The following is a 6,168-nucleotide window of genomic DNA, read 5'->3' on the forward strand; positions in this document are numbered from 1 at the left end:
AACTCAAAAGAAAAAAGATTAACCCAGGAAATTATGGTTTTCTATGGTAGTCGATGTTTACAGATCAGGAAATAAAATACTCCATCATCACATAAACAACTTATTATTAACCAACCTACGTAAATAATGAAATTACTTACAGTGTGAAGCCGAGAGTATACTCCAGTCTCTGTTGTCTTGATTTGCATAAGCAGAGGCGTAAGTTCTTTCTTACATCTCGAGAATGAATGATGGCTGTTTGAACCACAGGATTTTTCATCAGAGCTGAAGCCATTTATGGTGTAAAGATCCCTTTTCCATCATTAAGAATGAAAGCCCATTCTTAAGAACATGTGGTCCAACGACTAAAACACTCTCAGGATTTGTTACTTGTCTGTGATTAATACCGACTCCACCTTCTGCAATCCAATACCCTCGGGGACCACCTGGAATGGCATTTGCTTTGCAGCATGTATCCAGGACACTTGTCCCAAGGTTAAGAACTAATCCGGAAAATGAAGTTTCTTTAAACAACTCTTGATCAGACGTGACCTCCAGTGCATTTGTGCTTCTATAACAAAGGGCTTGTGTACATTTTTTAGCAGAACCCAGCCCCTCTTGTCCATGAACAAGCTTTGCTACTTCCGCAGCAAGTCGTTTCTGAGGACGCCAATTTCCTGGCTCTTTGACCCGAAGCTGCACTATGTGGTCAGTCTGTGCAAGGGGCAGAAAAGTGAGGAGCTTTTACCTTTCTACGCAATCATCTTGCTTCCTGACCAAGAACTGATACAATTCAAAAGGAGGTGTCTTAACTGTTCAGCCAAAGAGCAATGCCAGCAGACTTCCCAGTTTGGATCCGGGTGTACTTGTAATTAGGGGAACAGTGATTCCAGACCCGTCTTCTCCAGTCAACTTGTTGATGAAGTCGTACCAGGACATGATATTGCCCAGATGACCAGATGCACCCAGCTGGGCTCGAACAGGCAGCAGAGGTCTTAGGCCTACAGCACCCGGTGTAAAACCTCGTCCAAGCTCCTGGTCTCGCGGTTCTCGCCCCGCATCCGGACCCGGACGCTCCTGCGCAAGCGTCAGCCTCCGCACCCCGCCCCCACACCCAGTTGCTCGGGGCCGCCCCGGGGCTGAGCTGAGCCGCTCTGGGAAGCTGCTGCAGGTCCGCCCGTCAGCGAAGAGCTGCTGGTGAGGAGCAGACGGGCTTGGAGCCTTCGATGCGGGGCGCTCGTTGCTTCCCACGCGCTCGGCAGCTGGCGCCTGGCGCGCGCCTAGCTTCCGGCTGCTTGGGTGGCCCGCCTTCCACGGTGGAAGAGCGCAGGGAGCTCTAGCTTTGCCCTCCTCTAGGGGAGGAACCTCTAAAACAGACCCCGAGCCTCCTACACCGCCAGCCACCCCTGAGCACCAGAGTGGGCCTCACGCAGCCGCAGGGGAAAGACTCCTGAAGGGCCTGGGGCACCGAACTACCTGCCTGAGATAAAGGACTGCAACGTGGGCGCCGCCATCTTGGTGCAGGCCCGAAGAGAATGCTGGGATTTGGAGGAGGGTCCAGCTACATCCTTCAGTCCGCATTCCACTTGGTAAGTTTTAATAAACTATATTAGAACTATAGAAAATTGTACAGTTGTGTTGGTACGTATGTGTATACTATATAAAATCACCACAATCAAGATAGCAAACATTTCTATCACCCTCAAAAGCTTCTTTCTACTCATATATATATATTTTTTTCTGACTTCTTTCAATTAGAATAACAATTTTGAGATGCATTCATATTTGTCAATAGTTTGTGGCACCCATTTTTTAATTTGGTATAAATATACCACAGTTAGTTCATTTATTCATCTGATGATAGACATCCTGTTTCCAGTTTTGGACTACTGGAAACAAAGGTGTTAGGAACTTTGATGTACACATCTTTGTACACATAAATTCCACTTATTTTGGGTTAGTACCATAGAGTGATAGTATGTGTATGTCTAACTTTATAAGTGCAGTAGCTACCAAGTATTTTCCAATGTGGCTGTACCGCTTATATTTCCACCAGCGGTATATGAGAGTTCAAGGTAGTCCACATCCTTGACAACAAAAAGCATGGTAGGAGTTTTTAAAATTAATATTAGCAACTCTAATCTGTTTGTGGTGCTATCTCATTGAGATTTTAATCCGTAATTTGTCTCATAAGTAATAATACTGTGCATTTTTTCATGTATTTATTACATATCTTATTTTGTGAAGTATCTGAGGTATTGCCAATCGTTTAATACCATGGTTTGTGGTCTTATTATTGAATTATAAGAGATCTTTATATATGCTGTATGCACATTCTTGATCTGATACATGTCTTATAAATACTTTCTCCTAATCTCTGGCTTGCTTTTTCATTTTCATGGTAATGTCTTTAAGAAAGCAATGGATCTCATGTTCATGAAGTCAAATTTACAGATATGTATAATTTTCTATCTATATAGATCCATAGATATATATATTATGGTTTATATTATTTGTGTTCTGGGAAAACTTTGCCTACATCAAATTTTTAATGATTTTATTCTAAGAATTTTACAGTTTCTCATTAAACATTTAGATCTATTATCCATTTTGAGTTAACATTTGAGAATGGTGTGAAATAATGGTCACTTTTAAAGAATATATGATATCCAGTTGTTCCAGCATAATTTGTTGAAAATAATATAATTTCCTATTGAATTGCCTTGAAACCTTTATCAGCAATCAACTGGCCAGACTTCTGGAATCAATTTGAAGAGGGTCAGAATTACAGAATGTTGTCCTCACCCTTAATCGAAGAAACTGAAATTAATAACTTCTTCTAAACCATCAGAGGGGTTGGTGGAGAAAGAATGGGTTGATAATAGGTTGATTACAAAGGAGAATTTTTAGGGTTATGGAACCATCCTGTATGAAACTGGATTACTGGGTATATGACTATATGCATTTGTCAAAACCCATAGAGAGTGGATTTTACTGTATGCAAATTTAAAGTATCAACCAATTTGTCAAGGGATCCTAGCATGGAATACAGATGGTGGTGACATGTAAATATAAACATATTACAACTGTATGATATGACTTCAGTGAAGGGGGTGAGGGGGAAAAAAGCAACTAACCTAAGTAACTTTGGAAACTGTTTTCAATGAATATTGTAAGGCTACTGGCAAGGGAGCCATATATAAACAGTGTACATTAATTATTAAATTGATTTCCCACAAGTATGGGTTAGCAATTCTGAAACTACTTTACATGTATTCTAGGGAAAACCAAATAAGTAAATAGATTACAGATGATAGTAGCCAGGTTTCTTACTGTCAGATAAAAAAGTTAAAAGTAATTGAGAGAGGAGGTCTACAATGAGCCCTGTGGTGCTGGATTAGCATGGGGTACACTTTAGACGTGTACGTGTGTATGGCTTTGTGTACACACATGTATTTCTTAGTTCTGTCCACTGAGAGAGGCTACAAACAATGGCACCTCAGTAGGGATGAGCACACCCAGCACTCAGCTCTTGGTTTCCAGACACAATTATCCATTATGTGTAGCCAAGGTCCTTTAGGAAAATGACTGATTCTAGCCTAAGGCTGGAAAAATACAAGAAGATTAGGGAGCTCTTGTAGTGCCAGAAAGGAAGTTGCAAAGGAAGGGAAGGGGAGGGGAGGGGTGGAAACAGGAACCAATTAAAACAACTCCCAATAGCCACAGCTGGAAAAATTTGAGCAATAAATAAATGAGAATATCTTATTACAACCCCAAATATAAAATAAGTATACATGCATTCATATTGATATAAATAAATGGTTAACTGAATAAATAAATGGGAAGAAGGAACAAATACTTCTTTCTGAAGAATTCCAAGCAATACGTGTTTACAGTTCCTCTCCAGGAGGTAGAACTTAGTTCCGGTCTTCTTGGGTATGGACTGGAATTAACAACTGCTTTGCAAAATGTTGAGTGTCATGAGGGAAAAATAAAAACTTTACACCAGAGGAGCCTGGAAGACACCAGCTAAACCAAGTGATCAAGGTTAACATCACCAGTCATAAGTCATGTTGATATTATGTACCTCCGGGTATCATGCAGTGAGAAGTTGTATCAGTCAGGATTCTCCAGAGAAATAGTAACAATAGTAGGTAGGTAGGTTGATAGACAGATAGATAATAGATAGATAGATTTATTTTAAGGAATTGGCTCATGTAATTGTTGGGAATGGCAACCTGAAATTTGTAGGGCAAGTTGGAAGGCAGGATTTGATTCTGCAGCCCTAAGGTCAAATTCCTTTTTTTCTAGGAAATCTCAGGTTTTTTGGGGGTTTTTTGCGCGGGCCTCTCACTGTTGTGGCCTCTCCCGTTGCGGAGCACAGGCTCCGGACGCACAGGCTCAGCGGCCATGGCTCATGGGCCCAGCCGCTCCACGGCATGTGGGAACCCATGTCCCCTGCATCGGCAGGCAGACTCAACCACTGCACCACCAGGGAAGCCGGAAATCTCATGTTTTGCTCTTAAAGCTCTTAACTGATTAGATGATGCCCACCCACCCTTTTCTAATTAACATCATTTTATTTTAGATGTTAATCATACCTAAATTATGAGGGGTTTTACTCACCTGTTTTTCCCCTATTGCCACTCTACTCTTCAGGCACGATATTGGCAAAGCAGTTTCTCTATGAGGATAATATGCTCCTAGCTCTAAGACAGGGAAGGAAAACATTCTCAAACTTTTAAAAAATATTATCCTATTAGAGTTAGTAGCATTCCCTTTTGGGTGGAAAAAACCACATATGCATAAAGAAAGACAAATAATTATATGCCCACATGCACACAGAAATTACCTCTGGTTATTAAATATTAAAGATGAATTCTATTTTTATCTGTATCAGTTTTGTACCTTGCTATTTAAAAACCCCAAATATTTATTTTTAATAATTTTCCATAGGAAAAACAATTCTTAGGTTCCTCCCTTCGAAATATAGTTCTGTTATTTTCAGAGAATTTTTCATCCAGGAGAACTCAAAGATCTTTTCCAGAGCTGTGTTGAAAGCTTTGTAATTGTTTTAGAATTGATTGCTATATGAAATAGGTTTATGTGTTCTGACAGTGTGTTAATACAATAAAAGTAATTTTTAGTAGCAAAGGAGTTACAGTTTTTCATTGGTTGTAATAAGGTTTTTTTTTTCCGCTTTTCATTGCTGTCTCTTTGTAGATAAAATGGGGTTTCATAAGCTCTTGTTTTTCAACATTGGTTTCTAAAAAAAATTTTTTTTTCATCAGCATGCCTTGTTCAAGGCTAAATACAGCTCAGAGGTAAATACATCCAAAAAAGCCTTAAAAAGATTTATTGTGTTGTGCTTAATGGGAAATATTGTTACCATAGAAATACATTGTAAGTTGTAAGGTTGAATGTTTGTTTACCAGGATACTTTAAAGTAAATGTAACAGCCTTGTTTTCCAAAACAGATAAGCTGTTTTTCCTCTGGTATCTTTGTAATATTTTCAAAATAATTTTCTTAGGAATTAAGTACCTATTTTATCATAAGTATAATATTTCAAATTTATAGTTATCATTCAAATGTAAACTATGTAGTTGGGATTATTCATCCTCTAGTACTAGAAATGTTTTTATTGGTTTTATATGAACTACACAGTTCCCACTTTCCATGACTGGGTATCACTGTTTTCTTCCTCACTTTTTTTTTTTTTTTTTTTTTGCGGTACGCGGGCCTCTCACTGCCGTGGCCTCCCCCGCCGCAGAGCACAGGCTCCGGACGCGCAGACCCAGCGGCCATGGCTCTCGGGCCCAGCCGCTCCGCGGCATGCGGGATTCTCCCAGACCGGGGCATGAACCCGCGTCTCCCGCATCGGCAGGCGGACCCCCAACCACTGCGCCACCAGGGAAGCCCCCTTCCTCACTTTTAAGTACTATTTGTGAATTTTTATAGATATACAAATGTGCACACCAGAAGAAACTAGTGGAAACCGACCTCTGATAGAGGCCACTAGCAGTGGGTTATCAAAGCCACTTTGTACAGTTGGCCCTCTGTATCTGCCGATTCCACATCCTCTTATACAATCAACCCAAGTGGATCAATGGTTTGTTGAATCTCTGGATGTGAAACCCACGAATATGGAGGGCTGACTGTAATCCATACATTTTATTTGAGGGAGTTAC

The 6,168-nt window shown here is 40.4% G+C and overlaps 1 pseudogene; it reads right to left on the reverse strand.

Moving 5' to 3' along the window:
* Positions 1-258: 258 nt before the first annotated feature.
* Positions 259-1,493, reverse strand: LOC132504397 (tyrosine--tRNA ligase, mitochondrial-like; annotated as a pseudogene).
* Positions 1,494-6,168: the final 4,675 nt, after the last annotated feature.

The sequence above is a fragment of the Lagenorhynchus albirostris genome, chromosome 14 (assembly GCF_949774975.1).
Source record: "Lagenorhynchus albirostris chromosome 14, mLagAlb1.1, whole genome shotgun sequence".
NCBI classification, from domain to species: domain Eukaryota; kingdom Metazoa; phylum Chordata; class Mammalia; order Artiodactyla; family Delphinidae; genus Lagenorhynchus; species Lagenorhynchus albirostris.